At 39.3% G+C, this 13,047-nt stretch overlaps 1 protein-coding gene across 1 annotated transcript in view; it reads left to right on the forward strand.

The window, feature by feature from the left end:
* Positions 1 to 13,047, forward strand: part of LOC124300690 (glutamate receptor ionotropic, NMDA 2B) — a 1,918,249-nt gene that overhangs the window by 1,014,041 nt on the left and 891,161 nt on the right. The window lies entirely within an intron of this gene.

Raw genomic sequence — 13,047 nt, forward strand, 5'->3', positions numbered from 1 at the left:
TATATTGAGGCATACATAATACCCCTTTTTTGTCGCAAGCACACATAACAGTCTTTTTCCCGTTTTAACTAAAGCTTAATACTGATTTAGCATACATGACTAATGAAAATGAGATATCGGTTAAACAAAACTTAAATGAATTAAGGTTCATCGACAGAAATTGCAATTTATCGAACTAAATTACGATTTATCGAGATATATTTGTCTGAAAAATAGAAAGCGGTGGCGGTTGTATAAGAAAAAAAAATGAAAATGTTTCTGTGCTCATTCTATGAATGCCAACGAAAAATAATTTCTGCCGGTATTACCAGCTGCCACCAAATGATATAAAATAAACCTTTTTTTTTATAACACATACTACCTCATCGTAGTATTTTGTTAATTTCCTCACGGACTATTTGCAAAAAACCATAATTAGTATTGCACAATAGCCATCCTCGTAAAAACAATTTACTATGGCTCTTTATTCTTTTTCAAAAGAGTTGTAATTAAGGCCATCTTTTCGTAGTATCTACGCTCTTTGGCATCTTCTTTTTTCTTATTCAATTCTATGGTTAAATCTTGTGAAGCCTTTCGATTCGTGGATTGCGATTTTTGCGGTGGCACCTTGAGGTACCGTGTTTTTTTTTTGCGCTACACAACACCTCCGGTTCAATACTGTCATCGTTTGCAGCAATTTCAGAGATCTTTTCTTCGAATGGAACCTCTTCCCGTGCATTCCCTGACTTGGCATTATGTTCCACCGCAGTTTTCTTTCTCTTCAGGCATGTTTATATCGATTTTCTAGTTGTACAAAATCTTTTATCGATTGAAGTTCATCTTCCAGGTCGGAAGAAATGTTTTTCCACATAACTTTTTTCGCTTTAAACTTCTTCATCGGGCCAACTTGAGACACGTATGCTTCGTATTTGTCCAAGAGAAATTTGGTCTCCTTATCATCCGAGAGTTCTACGAACGATTCTGAAAACCAAAAAACAAAAAATATTGCACACATCAACGACGATTAAAATGCAATTTTGTAAATGATTGTGTCGAAAGGGGATTACATTGTTCAGGTGAGACTTGGAAGAAAAGATCAAAAAATGATCACCTTATTATATACTCACCAATTGTAGAATCTTTTTGTGATCTATCTTCGGATATGTTATTTGTATCCAAGTTGCTGATCGTATCAGGTGGGGAAAGATTTTTGTCACCGCAAAGCATATCAAATGAGGACTTCGACAAGTTATCGTTGTCTTTGATCTTGGTCGATACTTGTATCTCTCTAAAACATGATCAGCAGTTATATGCTAGAAATGATGGCACAGGGTACTTAAATGTAGTCATTGCCATACTGTTAGTAAATGTAATGTAATACTTAAGAACTATAAAACTAACTCATTTCCGACAACCCTCTTGACGTCGCTGACTGGCCCATCGACATCAATGAATTTCTGTTCACGAAACATTTGTAAGTATTGGAATATGTACAGATCATCGGCTAAAAAATTACAAACACTATACATTAACTTGATGTGCTACCGAATACCACGTTTCCTCTCTCACTTGTTCTCTTTTTCTTCTACCGACTTTATAATAAATTTGGAATTGCTATTGAAGTCAGATTCAAGGAGGTATGTAAAACAGTTAACGACCAGAGAATACAAGAAGACTGGATAAGAATTGATAGATTGAAATATTGCGTACATTACAAATTTAGGAAAGTAACAACAGAAAGCGAAGAGTATTGGGAACGGATGGAAATAAAGGGAAGAGACAAAAAAAAAGTGGATGCGAATGAGATGCGGTAATGTGGGTAGGGGGGGAAATAAAGGATTTAGGGATGAAACATGTAGATTCTGTGAGCAGAGGAAGGAAGAACTGGGGCATGTATGGAAGTGTGTAGCGATGAAGGGAATAATGCGGAAGGAAATGATGAAGCAGATCGAAGGAATGATACGGAGTATGGGAATCGAGAATGAACGGAAATGGAATGAGATTCCAAAAGGATCAATAGTGCCAATATTGTGAGATTTTGTGAGAGGATTCGAAAAAGCTTTGAGGCGGAAAAAGAATAGTAGTTTGATGTATAACGAACCAATGATCCAACGAGTGCGCTGGAAGAGGAGACGTATGGATGTATTGTGATGTGGTTTTTCCCGCTCCTCGACTACTCGGAGAAAGTGACCGAGAACTTACCACCTGCACAATAATTTGGCGTCCACGATGTAACCCGGATCCAGAAAACAATACTGCACAATGTTGTTGGGCGCCTGGCGTGATAAACACGCCTCGAAATCGTTAATGCGCTATACTACGGGAATATGCTCCATAGCTCAGTACCGCAGAGAGGGGAGGGGTAATTTTTGAAGGGAGAGAGCGCGAGATACTCAACACCAACGTTATTTTACCGAGTTAATATAAAATTAAAATAATATATTTCCAGCCAGCGGTAATACAAAAAAAAGAAATAATAATTCGAAAGTCGCTCTTCGCGATTCAACATACAGAACAAGAGAAATAATAATCCAAAAGTCGCTCTTCGCGATTCAACATACAAAGCAAGAGAAATAATAATCCAAAAGTCGCTCTTCGCGATTCAACATACAAAGCAAGAGAAATAATAATCCAAAAGTCGCTCTTTGCGATTCAAAATACACAGCTAGAGGAAGAATAATCCAACTGTCGCTCTTTGCGGTTCAAAATACAAAGCCAGAGAATTAATAATCCAAAAGTCGCTCTTCGCGATTCAAAATCAAATACTTAGATTTAACCAAAAAAAGAATAAAACAGAAAGAACAAAAAAAAAATTATTACATCTAGAAGACCTCTAATGCCGACGTGCGCTAGTCGCTGCCTTAATAATAACCCCTAACTCACAAAAACCAAAAACAGAATTTAACCCGACGCGCTGCTCACGATCGTCCTCCACGGTATGGCGCTAATCGCCACCTTGGCTATTACACTTAAGGGCCAACAAAAAAAACTATATCAGGGCGCACGGGCCGCATTAGTCGCAATCTTCATTACTACCTTAACTAATTTTCTTACTCCTACGTCGTTATTACTTATCAGTACGCATCCGAGTTCAACCTTCTCCGCGACGTTTTAACGTGATTCGCGAGCTTGAACGCTCCCCCTTTGACGATTCGCGACCTACAAAAGAGGTGACACTCTATTTTAATGGACTCGCCGTGACCACGTGCAACGGAATTTGGTTACACTCAATTTGAAACACTAGTGTTTCGACTCAAACCCGTGACTCTATTCTACCTTCTCGGTCACTCAAAATTGGCTATACTTTATTACGCACAACTCAGGCTACGGTCACCAAGCAAAGGTATCGGTCAAAGAATTTCGAGTACTTTCGATAACGCCAATCCTCGATGGCTATCCGTTCCTCGGCGAGCCGTTACTTAATGAGTCTCGAAATTCTTTCGCGAGAATATCAACAGCGCTTACCGCTCCACATCCAGTGTACAAATTCTCCGACTCCCTCGTGATTCTTGCCGGCCATCGTCTCTAGCAACTACAAATTTATACAGAAAAACTAGAAACGCGAATCGAACTCCACTTCGCAAATAGACTACCGCCTTGGTCAGTCGCCAGAACTAGAGTGAGTCTTGAATGGCCGATCGGTCGCAACGCCGATCTCGTCACGCTATTCCCTTCGTGACGTCATAACCTTAAGAATGCGCAACAATCGATCCGTTATCGATTTCGGAGATTGCGCAATTTGGCGCACACCTGTCGTCGCTTCGCGGCGCAGAACTTAAGGCTAGATCGCGATGTCGTCTTCCGCGCAGCTCTACAGTGTCCCGGGGTTGGGCGGGGTGCTCCCTCGTCGCTAGCTGGTCTCTCGCGGTTGCTTCAGTCGGGTGTAGGCGGGGTGAGCGGGGAGGCTGCGGCGCGCCGACCGCCAGCGGGAATCGCGTCCGCCTTGGGTTCCCGCGCTGCAGAGATCTGCGTTGGCTCCCCCTCCGCAGCGTCCGCGTCCTTCCCGCAAGATCGTCGCTGTTTCGCCTCGCCGAAATATCCTCAGTGCCGGAGTTGGCCGCTGGCCTGTGGCCGATGTTCTCACCAAAACAAAAAATAAAAAACAAAGGGGGACCTGCAATATCTCGATCACGATCAGCTACCACGGTCCTGTCGAAGCTCGGATGCGTGACTCCAGTTCTGGCGCTCCTCTGTAATTACTTGGCGACCCGATCCCTGAAGCCCTTATCCCTGGGTTCCGCCCAAGGTTCAGGGAGCACCTTGTAGCGGGCATGCATAAAAGAAATGCCACGTTACAGTATATATATGGGTACGTCCAATACTTTTTGACCGCAGCCTGCGGGCTTGGGTCAGCGATTCGGCTGCTGATTTTTTTCAAGAAAGTAGGTTATAAAAAAACACGATTCTCCAAATTTGAGCTTAATTTAAGAAAATCTGGTGGGCATAGAAATTTTTGAAGTTTTAAAAAAGTCGATTTTTTACTAATTTTCAAATATTTGTATCTCAGCTTCTATATAACTTAAAGACTCGAATCAAACGGCATTCCCCTTCTCTGACCCTCTATTTTTAAGAAAAAAATAGTTTTTCACCCCAAAGAAAAATCCAGTTTAATTAGGACCCCTTTCATGAACTACTATTTTAGCAAATTTTCGCATAACTTTACAACGCTGCCAAGTCAACAATTTTCCAAGTAGACAGCTAATCTATGGCTCAAATTGTTCGTCTAGGTATACTTTATCACTACCTACACGAATTATTATTAATTACCACGTTCCTTTTTATATACGGCCTCGCAAAACGAACTGATTTCTGAAAAATCGCTGTTTTCAGATACCTGTAACTTTTTTCTATCAACTAAAAATAGCTTGAAATTTTCAGGGAGTATACTTCATTCCATCCCCAAATAACGCTGAAAGTTTCCAGCTAGGAGTCAGAGTTGTTAGCGAGCTGTGAATGTCCAAAATGTTCAAGTTTCCCACATAATATTTAATATTTCATGGCATTATCAACGACTTCTTGAATTGCGCGTGGTAAATTTACACTTGTCGATTATTAACCTGAATAAAAGAAAACATGAAGAGCTTGCAAAATTACATACTGAAGTAATATTATAAAAATATGGCTTACATCCCTATAATTTGTATCGCCTTAAAAAAAAACTCATTGACTGCGAGAATAGGATATTTATAGTAGTATAAAATATTTTTATTTATCATTTGTATTGCAATTATTTATTTGAAATTGAATATTTGTTTCTTTGTGTCCCATGAAGTCATACTCAATACTTGTTATATAGTTGATAATGCCATGAAATACGAAATGTTACGTGGGAAACTTGAACATTTTGAAAATTCACAGATCGTTAACAACTTTGACTCCTAGCTGGAAATTTTCAGCGTTGTTTGGGGATAGAATGAAGTATTTTCCCTGAAATTTTCAAGCGATTTCGAGTTGATAGAAAAAAGTTGCAGCTATCTGAAAACAGCGATTTGTCAGAAATCAGGTGGTTTTGCGAGGCCGTATATAAAGGAACGTGGTAATTAATAATAATTCGTGTAGGTAGTAATAAAGTATACCTAGAGGAAAAATTTGAGCCGTCGATTGGCCGTCTACTTGGAAAATTCTTGACTTGGCAGCGTTTCAAAGTTATGCGAAATTTTGCTACAATAGTAGTTCATGAAAAGGGTCCTAATTAAACTGGATATTGCTTTGGAGCAAAAAACTATTTTTTTCCTCAAAATACAAGGTCAGAGAAGGGGAATGCTGTTTGATTCGAGTCTTTAAGTCCCACAGAGCTCCCATGAAAAAATCGGGAAAATAACTAGAAAATTGAATTATTAAAAACTTCAAAAATTTCCATAGCCACCAGATTTTCTTCTATTAAGCTCAAATTTAGAGAATCGTCCTTTTTGTAACTTGCTTTCTTGAAAAAAATCAGCAGCTGAATCGCTGACCCAAGCCCGCAAGCTGCGGCCGAAAAGTATTGGACGTACCCATATATGTATACGTATAGATAGAAAGTATAGAAAATGTATAAAATGTACAATGTTAAGGATGTGAGATTAAATGATGGTGTAATATGATGTAATATCCTCAAGCCCAAGGGTCAAGGATGGTTAATAAACGTTATCTATCTATCTAGAATTGCTATTAATTTTTTTTTGTACATAACCTAAACAATATAGTATTATCACTTACTCGATAACTTCTAACACAATTCTCGGTCTGAGACGACAATTTTTAGTATTATGACCTTGGAATTGACGATGAACTTCAGTTCTATCCTTTCATCGTCAATTTCGATCATAATAACTTTTGTATTTGACTCGTATCGTTCGAATAATCGTTAGATTCGCAAGACGAACTTGAAAGACCGGAGCGATGACACTGACTTGTACCGGTTACGGCGTGTTCCACTCAGAAGGTTTGCCCCGATGCCGGGCGACGCATGCACGGAACGAGTGCCCCCTGTTTGAGCCAGTACGCACTCAGTGCAACCAGTGGAAAACGCTAATATCTTTATGGTAAGAATGAGCCGAGAGTGTCATATCGAAATGGAAGAAGAGAAAAGAACTGGTGTGCCAAGGTTACCCTTATTTAATAACACGTGTCAAACAAAGGCAACTGGGACTCCCTGAGTTCCCCTCTCTCGTTGGCCCACAAACTCCAATTTCTTATATCTTGAGTGCCCCAAACCAGCTCCTACTTTCTTTATCTGCCACCCATTATTCAAATCAATTTCTTCTTTTTCGAAAAATCAGAAGCAATGAATAAAACGAGTATTAATAACGAGATTAGCGTTATTCCGATTTTATTCGTCCCACTCGTATTCAAATTTGTTGTTGAGTCGGAGAGGTCAGGTTATGCCGCACGCGACTTGATATTTATGTTATGCTAACTGTAAGCAGGGTTAGGTTATACGTTCCTTCTGCTAGCTGTTAGCCGAGACGGGCTGGATGGACTGGGATTCACCGTCGATTGTTCGAATCAATCATCGTTTTTGAAAAAGTGGAAATTATTAAATAAGAAGAAGTAAACATCACATGCTTGTCGGGATTTCAATCCCAATGACAATTTTATTCATCCTAGTTATATTCAAATCTGCCGCATTGTCGGCTCGGTCAGGTTATGTGTACTCCGTGCTAGCTGTCAGTCGAAAGGGGCTGAATGGACTACGATTCCTCGTCGATTGTTCGAATAAATTATCGTTTTTGAAAAAGTCGAAATTATTAAATTAAAAGAAGTAGAAATTACAAGCTTGTCGGGATTTCGACCCGAATGACAATTTTATCTATCCTAGGTATATTCAAATCTGCCGCATTGTAACTGGGGCAGGTTATATGTACTCTATGCTAACTGTCAGTCGAAGGGGACTGGATGGACTACGATTCCTTGTCGCTCATTCGAATCAATTTCATAAAAGTTCAAATTGACAAATAAAACGAGTAGAAATATAAGCTGGTCGGAATTTATATCCCAAAAATGAATCGGTCGCTCCTGTGAACAGTTATATTTCAGTTTGTCAATGTGGCGAGGTTATGCCATCTTGAGACCTACGAGTAATTATTCGTATTATTTTTTTTTCCGTTTTTATGGAATGAACAAGAGCAACGCAAGGCAAATGACTTCTTTTCATATTAATTACGATTCTCGTTTAGTTCGGGTCTTTTCCATGTTTTAAAAAACTACAAGCAATCGGTATGAGCTACAGAACGAGACACAGTAACAATCATCGCTCGAAAATTTCTAGTCGCGGGTGTAGTTCACAGAGTTGCCACGTGATTTGTTTGTGGCAGCACGAGCAATACGCTCCAGTAGCGGAAGATATCACCAGCGCCGCCACTCTGTATCTGCGATGGACGATGTGAAAGCATGATTCCGGCGTGTGACGTTGGTAAAAAATGCCGCCAAAATGAGATGTCGGTGTTTTTCGTAATCGCAAACCAGATCAGATGCCATTTTTTCATTTCACCATCAAATCCTACGGGACTAGGGTCAAAATTTGTGTTACATCAGCGCCGAGTGGCATCATACCGGATAGTTCGATCCATTCAGTGCAGCCGTGAAAATTTTCTCAATTTGTGTGAGTGGTAACCGATCTGTAATTTTTTTTTAAATTTCGAAAAAATAAAAACCGCTCCACTTTATGCCAAAGCTATCAGTTGCCCAAGTTTCGTTGCGATCGCTTTAGCGGTGTAGGAGTTTTGGCTCTCCACGTTTTCCAAGTGTACAGCGCTTCTTTAATAGCCCCTTAAATACGTGCGCCGAACAGTCATGACAGGCAAGGACTCGTGTAGCCGAGCTGTTGATACGCTGATCTGTATCCACGGCGCGGCAGCAGGGCAGTCTTTTCTTTACAGTATAGTAGAGCGCAACACGTGCTGAGTGCAAAGAAAGAAAGTGGAAAGAAGCGTACAGTGTGTTAGTGGAAAGCTTTGAAAACCTGTTAAAGATAGAATAAACAAGGTACGGTAATAATCTACATACATAATTTCTACCGAATCCACCACAATCCGCTTCCATAAAGAAATTTGCTCAACTTCGATTGCCGGGAGCCTTGAACGATCATAACGACCCCGTGTCAATATATACCGCGAATTAACCGTTCACGTGGCCAAGATAAGGTAGCAAAATAGAAAATAATCTTCCTGGCGCCCAATAATACGATTATACGTAATAATAATTCGTAAAATTCAGTGCGGTAGACAGGCACTCATTTATCCGGATTACGATTTCGTGTTTAGCTGTCGCGTTTCGCTAATTCGTGTTACAAGAGTTACTACGGGTATCTCAACATTATATGGCATAAGTATATTGAAATACTTATTGAAGTGATACTATTGATTCTAGAGTAGATACTTGACAAGATTAAATTTGATTCACATTGATTACCTACACTATATGACAACCGGTTCCTGATAAGGTGTTGATGCCTCGGCGTATTTGGATAGAGTGACAATAAGTCTAAAACGTTATGTTAGCTAGATCCAAATCAGAGTCAAAATCAACACCATATGGTTAGAGGAAAATGCGCCAATATTTTCAACAGTAGCAATTATATTAGAATTGTAGAATTTTTGCATTTATTTGTTGAATGTTTCTTTTATTAAACCGCTTTTACACGATTTATGCTACTTTGCTGAATACTTTGTGAGAGAGATTTGCATGTACTTTTTGCTTGTAAAGTGAACTTAGTAAAGGACGACGAGAGCATTGTGACATTTAAAGGAGGTAGGTAATGTCAAAGTATGAACTACGTTATTCTCTAGAGTGACAGAAACTATCATGGCCAGCTTCTAAGCTTTGGGTAGCTAGCCCTTGTCTGTCAATGCCAGTAGAGGGATTCTGTAACTCTGTACCGACAATTATCGCTGTCGCTGTTCTTTCGGCGAATAAAAAATGAACTTGTTATTTTTTACATTAAAAAGCCATCGAGAGAGTTGATTAAATACTATTATTTAATCAATCCTGACGATATCTTATCAATGGACTTGTATATTTGGAAAGATATTGAGGATTGAGTCAACGTAACCTTAAAAGTATGTTTTTGAATTTTATGCAATTACTTGGATAATGAATTTTATAGAGAATGTTTAGAAAAAATCGATTAGTAAAGTATCACAACAAAAGATCTATTTCCTCGACCCAGAAGATCGATTCTTGAGTGGATCGATCTAGAATCGCGGATTCCACTAAATACATTGCTATCAATTACCTAGGTCTCACCACGTAGAGGTCGCTGCGATGAAGAGACCCACCCTATCCCGTCCCAACCTCCCAACCATGCCAGGAAAAATTGAAAGTGTTACATACATCGATAGATATTCTAAAGAAAATTAGTAAACCAAAAAAATTAAGTCAGACATGCAGGAGTATATTAGAAATTGATAGATAAGGCGTATTGAAAAATCAGCAAACTCTATGTTACAAAACGTAATCAAAAGTAATGGCGCGTCAATAAATAAAATATATACGTTCGATCGCGTGAAATACCATACTTTTCGCTTTCCGTTATGACGTTTCTTTGGTAAAACAAGTAATTATTATAGAAATAAAACGAATCTTCAAAATAAACTGTTTCAATGAAAATTATGGAATAAAAGATGCAAGCATTCAGCAAACGATTGGGAAAGATCATTATTCAGAAATTCATTCATTTCTGAACGTGAAAACATAATGTGAAAACACATTGCATCCATGCAAAATTTCGAATGGGCTGTAACTGAGAAATGAAAATTTAACAAGCAGGATATACATGCGAGGGTTGATTTGTAATACAAAGAATAAAAAAATGGCCTACACATAAAGAAAACACTCCTTGAATCAAGAATTAAGATATTCTTGAATCAAGTGCTGAGTATTCTTCATTCAAGTATATGTGATATTTTTATTAAAAAAATAGCGTACTCTTGATCCAAGAAATAAAATATTCTTGAATCAAGAATAGTTTTCTGTTTGTGACATTATTGTGAAATAGTTATGTATCAATGAAAGGAAAAATATACAAATATGTAAAAACGTCTGTACAGTTGCTCATTAGTACTGTCGGTTGTCGTTTTCTTTTTCTTACGGGTGGAAAAATCAGTCGTTGAGTTTTTTGATCCGACCGCAGAATTTCTAGCTTCAATTATTTGAGGAAGGTCCCGAATCAGAAGTTGTCCGGCACGTTTGGAGTCTACTATTTCTGACAAAAGGCAGAAATGAAAGAAGTCGGCTAATTTATTTTCCATTTTCAATTTACAAAAATTGTTGTCGCGAATAATTTTGTCAAAGATCAGTCCTTACGGCGTCCAAACTCCGAAATAGCACCACTTCCTTTTCGTAATGTGGAGAAGACCCTGAACCTAATAAAAATAATTGTGTGACGTTATCAACTTGACTTCGCCATTCGTAATGGACATAAATTTTATATTTTTCGACTCTATGCCCTCCATTGGAGTCAGCTCTTTGGCAGAAGTGTGACATTTCACCTCGATAATGGCGTCCTAGTCCACCAATCCATCAGGTAACGCCGCGAAGAACGGTAGCTCCTCGTCCACCACTAAATAACTAGATTCCACCGTAACTCCATATTCCGAAGCAAAGTGACTGATTGCCAAAGCCTCCTTTTCGATACCTCACCTTGTACTCGAGTTACCGTGGAAATCGGTATAGCGAATTCGTTCAACTAATTTGGCGCAAGATGTCTGTGGCCGTCCTTAGCAAATTTCATCAAATTCCGAGGCAATCAACCGCTTTCTACGCTCATCGTTCCATTCTTCAGACATGCTTTGTCCTCTAGTTTGTCGTTCGATTACCAACGTATCCACCGAATGCAAGGCTTGCACGAAATCCTTCTTAGCGACAGCCAATTTCTCTTCAGACATGTCTGGTTGCGACGGACATGCAGCGTCCGGACCGTAGTCGGTGTCAACGGACTGGGCGACGAAAGATTTTGATTTTGATTTGAAAGCCGGCTTTCGAGAGTGAAGAGATCGCGGTTTATTTGTACAGTACTTGACGGTGAATTTCCCCGGCCCACCCATTCCTAATTTCTGACTGACTCACGCATTGAACTGTCCACCGGCATTCATCCTCACTACGGCAGATTCGCATCTTGCTTGATTTGATCCGCGAAGGGTAAAATTGACACGCTTGCCCCCTATAGCCTTAGAAACAGTTGTACAACTTGGCCACGTTGTTGTCGACGTCCCATATCAGGCTAGAGACGTGCTCAGTGACTCGATTCATCGCCGAAAGGATCTCTTGGAAGATACTAGTCGCTTTCATATCCTGCACATGGTTTATTTCACCCGGCTTCGGGTTACCGTCGCAGAAATAACCACGGTCTTTAAACAACCGATGGTCCCCGAAAAGATGATTCGGACCGTTTTTTATATCTTTACGCAATTCCTCGACCCGAACGTATCGCGGCTTATTATTTTTTCTGCTATCCGGTGACGAATAGCAGAAGTTACTGCATAACGTAGGCGTTTCAAGGTTTTGCGTAAAGAATTTCGTAGAATCACTGTACCGACCTTACAGTTGACACAGAGATCTCGCAGTCGAGTACCATAGTTTCGGAGCACATGGTTGCGGCATTCAATTTTTACGACTATTGCCTCCGGTCCATACGGCATTGTATCGATAAGCGTGCGGTGAATGCTACTATCTTCATCTCCTATCAATTTGTAATTTTTTAGGCCGTGCATTTCTAAACTACATTTGAATCCCTCTACTATTATGTCAGATTCCATTGCGGTACTAGAACCCCCCCAGTTTTTGGCGCACTTATGATCCACGACTGATTTTGACTCCCCTTGTTTCGACCTATTACAAATGGAACAATACTTGTTTCGAACCCCGATAAACAAAACTTTCTTCGTCCTATACCCTACTATTACTGCTACACCCGAAAGAGAATCATATTTTGTACGGTAAGATCGTTTGGCCCAAGACCCATCCGCAACAACCGCTACGCAAGGGTACCCGTCTTCGTCAACATCGTCTGCCTGACGGGCCAATCTCGCCTCTTCCGTCCCAGCCTTGATCATCTCTTCCCGAGAAACATCATGATAGGCATCACTGACAATTTCGTGAAAGGGCATAGCCGGATAAGCAGGTCGAATCGGCCCCCGCTGAATTTTTTGTCGGTACTTCAGGGATCAATTTGGACCCAAATGAAAATAATTCAGTGAAAATTTCAGCTATTAATCTTAAACGGTTTCCGTGTAATTGAAAAAAAACCTATTTTTTAGTATTTATTTTTTTTTTAATAGTAAAATTAAAAATTTTTTTTTGCTGATTTTTTCTTAAATACTTACGAGTAAAAGCTGTGAAAAAAATTTTTTTTTATGATTTCTAGACTAATAGCCGATTTTTAAACTAAAAAACAAAATTACAATTATTTTTTTTTATGCCTATTTTAAAACATGCAATCACCAAATTTGGACAGAATACGTCTTTTATACCCCTCTGTACTCAGGAATTTTTTCAATTTTTTTGGTTTGGTGCAACGTCATGAAAAAAATTAAAAACCAATTTTTTGTTAATTATTTTATATTTCAACTGCTTAGAACACTACTTACA

Source organism: Neodiprion virginianus, chromosome 3 (assembly GCF_021901495.1).
Source record: "Neodiprion virginianus isolate iyNeoVirg1 chromosome 3, iyNeoVirg1.1, whole genome shotgun sequence".
Lineage (NCBI taxonomy): Eukaryota > Metazoa > Arthropoda > Insecta > Hymenoptera > Diprionidae > Neodiprion > Neodiprion virginianus.